An 11,057-nucleotide genomic window follows, 5' to 3' on the forward strand; every position below is an offset into this window, starting at 1 on the left:
TCAAAAAAAGTACACGAGATACTTTACTAACGTCATGTCTTATCAAAGAGAGTAATGTGCCAGTGGAAATTGTTCCCATCATCATAGGCATGATCCCAAGATCCCTGAAAAGAAACCTGAAAAACTATAGATACTGAAGTAGCTCCAGGACTCATGTAGAAGAGTGTGCTATTAGAAACAGGGCACATAGCGAGAAAAGTGATGGACTCCTACGGAGGCAGGACGCAACCAGGAACCCCACAATATAAAAACCACCCAGTAGAGTAGGATGACTGTGATAAACCAAATAATAATAATAATAATAATAATAATAATAATAATAATAATAATAATGTGATTTCATCATCTAAGATAAAATCCTAATGGGTAATAAAGTGAGTCTGAATTAGAAGCAATGAACAGCTGAGCTGAAAATAGTGATGAAATAATGGTAAATAATTATTTTCAGTGAATTTTGCGCTCTAGTTCAATCCACCATCGGTTCCAGTGATAATGAAAATCAGTTAACGGCTCAAATATGGCAAGGATGAATTGGATAAATTATCTGCAAATTATACTATGATTTCTCTGGATAATTAAAGTATATATTCAACCATGTGAACTTTTGCAGATTATTTTGAACTTGGATAGTCATTTAATCATCCATTTTCACAAACATTTATATATTCTTGAGTATAACTTTGAATAATTATATGCATATATATATACACATATATATATATATAATATATAATATATATATTATATAATATAATATAGTATATATGTGTGTGTGTGTGTGTGTGTTTCTGTATATTATATTTATTTATAAATATGCATATGTATGTATATATATATATATATATATATATATATATATATATATATAATATATATGGACAAACATAGACGTGCATACACACACATATAATACATATATACATATATATGTATTATATATATATATATATACATATATATACATACATACATATGCATATTGATAAATAAATAATATACAGAAACACACACACACACACACACACACACACACATATATATATATATATATATATATATATATATATATATATATATATATATATATATATATATAAATATATGCATATAATATTCAAAGTTACGCTCAAGAATATATAAATGTTTGTGAAAATGGATGATTAAATGACTATTCAAGTTCAAATAATCTGCAAAAGTTCACATGGTTGAATATATACTTTAATTATCCAGAAAAATCATAGTATAATTATGTATATATATATATATATATATATATATATATATATATATATATGTGTGTGTGTGTGTGTGTGTGTTTCTGTATATATTTATTTATAAATATGCATATGTATATATATATACATATATATATATATCTATATATATATATATATATATGTATATATATATATATATACAGACATATATATATATGTGTGTGTGTGTGTGTGTGTGTGTATAAGAGTAGTAAAGAATTTAGATTTTAATATTCTCTTCCTCTAAGCTCAGGGTTTATATCTCAGTACTTCAATTTCATCTCACTTCTTAGCATAAACAACACCCTTCTTTTATCTACGCAAATGTCCGCGTGTGTGTAGTACGTGCATGCGTGTGTGTATTATAATCACACGTCACCTCTTATCCCAGCATCGAAAAATAAAGTACATTGCACACCATCGACCAAGCATCACCAGCGTCACCTATGCACTTGCAAGCGCTCTTTAAGTTGAGATTTTCAAGTTACATAAGACTAAAGTCCACCACCGTACAAACCATAGAAAGAATTACGCAGTCCTGACGAATGCATACAGTTTTTTTTTTCCAGCGAAATAACAATAGAAGTTGCCATCAGTGATGGGGGATCTTAGACAATGGTGACGTAACGATGACGTCACGAAATTGATGCCCCGGGGGTCTGTCTGGCTGGAGGGAGTCTCCCTTCTCGTCCACCGAGATCTCTCACCCTCCTGCCGTTCCCCCACCCCCTCATGCACCAAATCGGAATATGCTGTGCGAAGGTTCAAATTCTCGCACAGCGCTAAGTTTAATCATACGACTTTCTTTAGATCAATACCGGACAAACAGCTGTTTGACGTGCTTAGATTTTCATTTGACCCTCAGCCCCTCAACTCGAAGTCTTCTGTTGAAGAGCTTCTCGTCACCGTTGGTGTCACTACACCTGATGCAAGTAGCTACAGGCTTCCCACCCCTCGTAAGATGTACTGGTCATTTTAATTAAGGAAATGTATGAAGATGAGAAGCAAAAGACAGCGAGCGGAGCTTGAAATGCAGATTTCACTCATTAAACAAAGCATGTCATAGATATATTAGCTTAGCCAAAACTTGTATATACATACATACATCTAACTGCTTTAAAGTAATAAAAAAAAAAAAGTTACTCATCGGAGGCTGTTAGTAAGGATATGTTTTTTTTATTTTTTTTTCAAAATGACTAAAGTTTTCCACCAACCATATAAGACTTGTTTACAGATCGGAGCTGCAACGTTACGTAACTACGCAAGATGCAGGTCGTGGATTGCTTGTACTAGAAAGTACGTCTTGCATTTTCACCTTCCCCCCGAACTTTTTCAGTACTCATGCCGCCTTTCTCAAGAGAAAGCTTGTATACGAACCAGTGATCAGATTAAGTGGGGAAAATGCCTATAAATTAAATATGTATATAATACGAAGTTGACTGAGTAATTCATAACTATTGGAAACAAAAGAACCGTTCTCTCTCTCTCCCCACACACAGACACACGCACGCACACACACACCCAGCTATATAGATATATATTATATATATATATATATATAATAATATATAATATATATATATATATAATAATATATAACACCTAATACATATATAATATATACATATATATATATATAATATATACTATATATATATATATATATACTCAAGTGTTTGTGAGAACTTCACGCCTGCATTGACAGTTGAAATCAAGCAACTTCCAGAACAGTGATATTTTCAAAATAGGTCACGTGACCTGCACTTATCACTAGGCTTAACCTTAACCTCCTTTATCAAATAAGGCCACTTTCTCATACAGTACTTGTTTGATCATGGTGCATCATTGAACCCAAAAAATATACCTGTCGTTAAGTTCTATTTCCCGCAGTGCGGTATGTAGTGTATTAGTAATGGCTTTATGGAACATACCATTTTAATTTCCTACATAATGCGCCCTGGGTGTGAATTGCTGTTATTTATGTAACAATTTACTCTCGATGGGTATTAAATAATAACGACCGCCCTTCGTGGAGGTGAAAAAGTAACTTATTTTCTTAAACCGGTTAATTGCCTTAGTAATGAAAATAGTCCATGTGATTAATAACTTAATGGTGCAGTCAGTCTGACCGAAGGGGAACATGGCAAAAGCAAAACGGAAGGTGGAATGGAGCGACGGAGAAGCAGCGGCGGCACCACCAAGTGGGTGAGGTGGAAGCCATGGCCGCCGCACCCGGCCGGGACATCAGCTTAGCCCGGCTGCCACCAGAGGGCTCGCGCACCTCACGTCCCGCGTCCTGTCACTACATATGAGGTAAGTTTGGCGTATATTTTCCCATATAGCTCGCGTACGGCAACTTATGCCCATCCCACTTATGCAGACGCCTCAATTAGGGTATGGGTCGTCTTCTGAAATGTGTCTCGGTCGAAAGGGAATTTAAGAAAGTGCTCAAAAAGTGGATGAATATGAGGTTAGGATCGGGTGAGTGGTTGGCTGACGCGGCGATGGTGGTGGTGGTGGTGGTAGTGGATGGCGACCTTCCCTCCTCCCCCACTCTTAGGATGCTGACACCATATTCCTATTATATTGTAAATGAAACGAAATCCGAGCGAGTGCTTCCAAGTCTCTTTGGAAAATTCGTCCACCGGCATTTTAACACTTGGCGAAAGTGTCCCCCATTTGTTGTGGCCATTCAGGTGCATAAAGCTGTATTTATGGTGTCTGGCACTGTATGTCACAAAGTGCCTATTTTTAGACAAGAAACAGAAAAGCAAGGAAAATAATGAAGGAAGATTGTGTGTAAATGTAAGAAAGAATTAGTGAAAGTATGCAAGAGTTCGATCTTGGTGAGAGGAGTCGGCCTTCGTCAGGTTCTTCAGTCGATAAGTTCTCTGACGATCGATAATGGCATTAGCCCAAATTATTACTGTGCAAAAGGATTCTAATGGTGATGCACTGTACAGGTGACCCCTGCTGTAGACAAATTTTGGTGATTGACTGATTGTCTAAAATGCCGGTCAGTAGAATTTTGGATTCAAATCCGAAGATTTTCTAAGGAAGTTGGCAGGGGAGTCATTACGTGGATGAGGCCTAAGCAGTTCAGCCGTGTGAACGATCTGTCAGAATTCGAAGGACATTTTACGGCAGCTGACAAGTTTCGACGAATTCAGCCCAGGTCCAAGAACTTTGCCAAGGGTATATATTGTAGGCCTGATCGTGAACGATATTCTTACTTGTACTGGAAGTGTATTTGTGCCCCACCAGGAAGCGAAGAAATAAATCGTTAATATATATGGATTAGGCATACCAGGGCGTTTCTAATACCGGAATCCATACGTTCATCCACATGACTGGCGGACAGGATGGGGGCTGGGGGAGAGGGTTTGTGGATTGTGGGTGGGGGTTTGCTAGCCTGTCTGGTCGGTCTCCCAGTATGCGTCGACCTCATGCATGTACGCACGTCTTATGGGGGAATGGGGAAGGGGAGTGTGGGTACTTTCACCATCACGTACACCATTAAGTGTATGGTGAAATAAGAGAATTACTGTGAAGTGTGAGTTACGCTCAGCGTGATCGATCACAGCCCGAATGAAGTTAAGGACCTTCTTTCGCGAAGGCCTTGGATTTTTTTCATTGCATGTCGCCATGCGGCAAAGTTAGCCGGTTGCAAATTAATTAGAGAAGACTTTTTTCGAAGATGTGCTGCCGTTTGCGGAAATGGCGTGATTTATGTTTATGCCCCTCTTCCTTGTGAGCACGTCTCTGCTTTTAGGGGCCATAAGTATGTATAGTCGAATTTATGGCTCTAAACCCGTCAACGAAAGGGCTGTGTTTGATGGCTGCGGCGAACGATTTGCGTAGGTACTGGTGGGTGTTGCTTTTCATTTTCCCGGTTTTAATTGAGAGCGCCGGGAACACTAATGCCAGCCACGTTATTATATGGACCTCTCGGATGATTAACTACAGTACAATCAGCTGGTTACGTATTGTGTACCATCGGTGAGGTGGCAAAAGGTTTGCCTTTCGTGATATCACGCGTTGCCTGTGTACTTCTACAAAAGTTTACGTTCAGTTATCGGTACAGAAGTTAATGGTAATGTTGCCTTATACCGAGACGTCAAGTGACAGTGTTGACATCAGTTTTTTTTTTTTTATGTAGAATATGCTACCTATTTTCTGTGTGATTAAAGCAGAATTATTTTAAAAACTTATCAAGCACTTGCAGATCGTCTTAAACCGATTTTACGATATTGATTCAAAGTCCTTTTTTATTGTTTGTGGAATTATACTTGTAGTTGCAATCCTAGAATTGTTTCTCAGTATCAGTAGTGACGGCAAATTTGTTTTATACAATGTAGGCATTTGGTTATGTTTAACATTGTGTGTGTTTCAAATACTCGTATAATGGAATGCGTAGCTGATTGTGTAGTAGTATTCACATTTTGTAAAGTTGTGTGATTGCAGTTATTAAAAAAAAAAGGCAGGACTGAATTACAGTGGATTCACGCGTTTCGAAGGCGCAATGAATTTGGTCGGTTATTTTTTTTAATCCATATGTTGAGCCATGGAGAACTAACTAACTGTTGGGCTTACCATTGGCGGGGAGTGTTTCATGTAGGGTACCCGTTTTTCATTTGTGAACTTTGAACCCTGTTATCATGAATGAAGATTTATTTAATGTTTTATTTGATTTAACACGAGCATCATTATTGTTGTTTCATCGTTGTAATTTTCAGTGTTCTCGTGTATACGTATGTCCGAAGTGTGTGAGTGGAATATCGGTAGTCTTATTTTTTCGTGTTCGACTTCTCTGCTACGGACATTCATTGATTTTTTGCTGGAGATTGACATTACTGGTGTTTCTCGATTTGTTGAAATGTTCGTCATAGCCATTTAGAAGTGATACAGTATGGCGGTTACTGTTGAGTTTTTTTTTTTTTTTTTTTTTTTTTTCCTGAAAATGGTCATATATTGAGATGTTTGTTTTTGTCAGTGGTAATCTCACATGTCTTGTGTTTGGCAGATTAATGAAAAAATATATTTATCTTTAGCTCATAATCCAATAAGTTCCCATTGAAGAGAAAACTTGAAAGGACATTCAAGTGGAAACTGAAGACTCATATCTTTGAAAATGTTATGACAGAAATAAGTCATTTAAGTGAACTCAGAACTAAGTGACAGATCAACAAGACCAACCCCAGTAACCGAGTGAGGGTTGGAAGAAAGACTCCAAACACGGTAACGACGATGATTATTACAAGTATGTTTTAGATCACTTACAGATTTTTTCGGTTAAAACTTAAAACGTGTAAGTGTTTTGGTCCCCGTGATGGGGAAAGTCATGAAATAGTGAATATAGTAAATTTATCATAGCACAACATCTCGTTGAAATTTTCTGCAAGATGCATGCAAGGCTGTATGGATATTATACTCCCTGGGTGAAGGTGTCCCCCTTTTTTTATGTAGAATTTTAGGTTATGGGACTAACATAAATACAAATCATCTTGAACACTTCTACAGTTCCTAGATATTCAGTATGTTAGGAATGAGCAGGATTGTTATATAAGAGATTTCATCTTGTATTGCAAACATAACCAGAAACTTTTTTTTCCTTGATTTCCAGTGTATCATATTGGGAATTTTCCTTCATTTCCAGGATATCATATAAAAGGGTTTCATTTTAGCCTCCGATCCTCACAAAGACATCAACATTTCCAAATTTGATTCACAGGTCATTTCCAGTATACGGTGCTGTATTTCCAAGTGAATCAGTTGAGGAATTTTTCGTTTATTTCCAAATTATCATAAGGCAGTTTTTTCAAGTTTCCAAAGTATCGCATGGGCATATTTTCGGTTATTTCCTACTAATCAAATGACTGTATTTCTTCTTGCCAAATAATCACCTGGGCATTGTTTATGTGCCCCCATATTATCGTAAGGCCCGGTTTCTCGCCTTTCCAAGTTATCGCAGAAGCAAATTTCGGTTATTTTCCCATTCATAAGATGGACAGTTTTTCGTATATAGGAATCTCTTGACATTTTCTCGCGTGTTCCCATATTATTACTTAGCCAGCGTTTCGCATATTTTAACTAGTATTTTTCAAGATGTAATTTGTTGTATAGTTTGGTAGTTGAACTTTACAAATGGTGTTACGAGTATATTACGTGATAGGCTAATTTGATTTCAGAATTATTTTCCTCGAGTCATTAATCCGTAGGGTTGAATTTATTTTTCAATTTTCACACACACCACACACACACACACACACACACACACAACACACACACACATATATATATGATATATATATATATTATATATATATATTATCTATATATATTATACACACATACATACATATATATATATATATATATAATATATATATATATATATATATATACATACATATATATGAATACTTGATCACGAGTATATAAAAACGTGATGCTATGTATAAATAAGGTTTTTTTTTGCCACGAAGGAAAAAATGAAAAAGCGAGATAGCCGAGTACTTTCGGTCCTATTCGGACCCTTTGAACCCGAAAGTACTCGGCTATCTCGCTTTTTCATTTTTTCCTTCGTGCAAAAAAACAAAAAACCTTTATTTATCCACACACACACACACACACAACCACACACACAGGGCACATACATATTATATATATATATATATATATAATATATATATATATAATATATATATATATATATATAATATTCCCTTTTTGTTTTTATCTCAAAATTAATTTACTTTGAGGAGTTTATACTTCGACTCTTAGTGAATTCCGGTCTTGATTAAATTAAGAAAAGGGCATATTAGTGAGGATGGACTCAATCAGTCTTGACAGTAAACATCCTTTTGTGTCTTCCGCTTTCACCATCAAGACCCTTTTAATCCGAAACAGCAAATTGTTCTGCCAATTCAAGATTGTTCTCTCTTGTGGGTAACTTAGGAAGATATGGACTTGGTTGAAACTCTCAAATCCCACACCATAATTGATGCTTGGGAACAATATATATAATCTTTGTCTCTTCACGGTTGGGGATTTGATGGTGAAGGACCTCCTTTTTATTATTATTATTATTATTTAGAATAAATCAATCATTTGCCATGTCTCTGGCTGTTCTCCAGCATAAGGACTCATTTGTCACCCTATGCCTAAACGACGGTTGTGTATGTGGACTGTTGAATGATTTTTTTTTTTTTTTTTTTTTTTTTTTTTTTTTTTTTTTTGTGTGAATCATGTAATCAGAACCGTTACGCTTAAAACATTGATATTGTTGCGCATTGATAATTGTGTTGATTTATAATCAAAATTAAGTATTTTCTTATTAGGCAAAGGATTTTATTCACTTGTGCTTATGAAGGGCTTGCCTAATGCATTTATAAAGAAGGAAAATAGTAATGTTGGCAGTGACAACTGGCAATGATGAAAACTTTGTTCTTCGACTCGGAAGTTTTCTTGCCGTTGTTATTGGCGGTGCCACTTCCGTTGTTAATTTTTCGCCTTCTGAATGTTTTTCTTTGACATGCTTTTTTTTTCTCTTTCCAACAGCTTCTTATGTAGTGTTGGTGATAAGATAGTCAATTCGTCCCGTCCCGTCCCGTGTAACGAGTTCACCTACCATAGCTCTTTGGGGAATTGTAAAATACTGAACTAGTTTGTTTACTTGCAGTCTTAAACCAATTGGGTCTTTTATTTGTATTTACTCAATTTTGATGATTCTTAGCCTTTTGAACTTTTTACTTCACTCTAATTTCACGAGATTTAGCTTTTTGATCTATAATTATTACTCCGATTTGGATGATTCTTGACTTTTTTTTTTTTTTTTTTTTTTTTTTTTTTTTTTTTTTTTTTTTTACTCGGATTTTGGTGATTCGTAGCCTTTTGAACTTTCATTACTCCAAATTTGATGAATTAGGACTTTTTTCTTGTTTAGCTCAGGTTTTTTTTTTTTAAGCTCAGGTTTTATGATTTGTAGCCTTTGAAATTTTATTGTTACGCGGATGATGGCGATCGTTAGCCTTTAGACCCTTTAACGTTAAGCGGGAGCTTTGATTTTAATCTGATGTCAGCGCGTATTAGTCTTTGTGATGTTCATAATTGTTAGTCCTTGGGATATATTAAATTTATCCGGTTGATGATGATTAATAAGCTCATGGTTTGTTTATTTTATATAGTTGTCGATTATCGTTAAGCCAGTGGGATCACACTACAGGAATTTAGCTGCATTGGACCTAGTCGCGACGGTCGTAGATGAATGTTTAATATTGACCTTTGCTGCGTCAGACGATCTGAAAAGGGGACCAGACTGCTCTGCAGAGTATTATTATCTGCCTTGATAACGCCAGATGTATATGTTAGCTCTGGGAGGAGTTGCACTCTTTGGAAATTGTAACGAATTGTCTAAAGCAATTTGGTTATAGTGTTTCTGAGTAAGCTTTGACCCTGTGACCCCTTGACTCTGTGAAGGTTGATACCGTGGTGGTCACACGATGTTTGATGAATAAGTGAAGAGTGGCTGTTGTTTCTTGTAAGCCAGCCTGAAGTTTGTGACATTTAGGTTTTAATGTAGTTGGTAAGAGGGACGCGGTTTGTGTGTCACTACCCGAAAGGGTGTTAATGGTGTCGTTTCGAATGATTGATTCTGTAAGTAAGCCTGGCTGTCACCGAGGTCATTGAGTACAATTGGTCATATTGTCGAGCTTTTAGTATCATCAGTATTGCTTAAAAAAGAATTCAAAAATTAATCCAGATGGTGTCTATCTGCATGTTAAGTTGTCCCTTTCGTCTACGAGAAGTGTCTCGAAAAGATCATGTAGCTACTCCTGATTAGGACGACCTAGGGCTCAGGTATGGGTTCATATTGATTCTGTTGCTCACTGGTCTAATCGGATTTTTATTTTATTTTAACTATATTTTTAAAATCTTAGTCTTGCCCAAAATTTCAACATTTGTTGAAAGTCTTGTCCCAGGTTTCAACATTTGTTGAGTATTTACTTAATGGATTTTATAAAATGAAGTAAAAGTGTGAGACTGGAACAGTAATTTAGTTTTGTCGCATCCATGTATTTTCTATACATATTTTCTATACATTTAGTATATGACAATAATTATGATTTATTCGAATGTTAGGTAAATAATAATCAAGACTTAGTTTATGACAACAATTATTGGTTTATTCGAATGTTAGGTAATAATCAAGACTTAATGAAAGCGTGGTATGAAGTGTATATACATGTGCAGTTCGTGTAGTTTGTAATATTTAGTAATTCACTATTAAGGTGAGGAATTTGAAGGACCTTTCGGTGAAGACTTTTAAGGGATTTTGACTAGAATTCGTTCATAACTGAAGATGATTTTTTGGACTGTGGTCGAATGTTGCCAACCTGACTAGAATATGGATACTTCCCCATTTCCATTGCTTTACATTATTTCAAAAACTTGAATGTTGTTATCCTCGATAGAAACTTCATTTTTTATTTCGGCAATGCATCCAGAGATTGAGCGTACCCTTGCTAAAATAAGATTGAAAACTTACCACCCTTATATATTAACACGGCCTGTTAGTCAGTGTAGTAGCGAAGAGAATTGACTTAGCAAGAGGTATTATTAAAATTTCCTCCCCATATTGGACTACTTGGTTTATATATATATATATATATATATATAATATATATATATATATATATATATATATATATATATATAGTATATATAATACTGTCACATCGGGATCGTTACCCTTTTGTTTCATTACGATAACTTAGGGACCTCAGTACTCTGGGACTTCAT

The 11,057-nt window shown here is 35.5% G+C and overlaps 1 protein-coding gene across 15 annotated transcripts in view; it reads left to right on the forward strand.

Annotated features, from left to right (window-relative positions):
• The first annotated feature begins 3,416 nt into the window (after positions 1–3,416).
• Positions 3,417–11,057, forward strand: part of LOC135215561 (protein abrupt-like) — a 156,774-nt gene continuing 149,133 nt past the window's right edge. For 4 of the 15 annotated variants that reach the window (XM_064250401.1, XM_064250413.1, XM_064250405.1 and 1 more), the window contains exon 1: positions 6,280–6,516. The gene's annotated coding sequence lies outside the window, so the exon portion shown is untranslated. The other 11 variants (XM_064250402.1, XM_064250404.1, XM_064250408.1 and 8 more) reach the window with 8 other exon arrangements.

The sequence above is a fragment of the Macrobrachium nipponense genome, chromosome 5, assembly GCF_015104395.2.
Source record: "Macrobrachium nipponense isolate FS-2020 chromosome 5, ASM1510439v2, whole genome shotgun sequence".
Lineage (NCBI taxonomy): Eukaryota > Metazoa > Arthropoda > Malacostraca > Decapoda > Palaemonidae > Macrobrachium > Macrobrachium nipponense.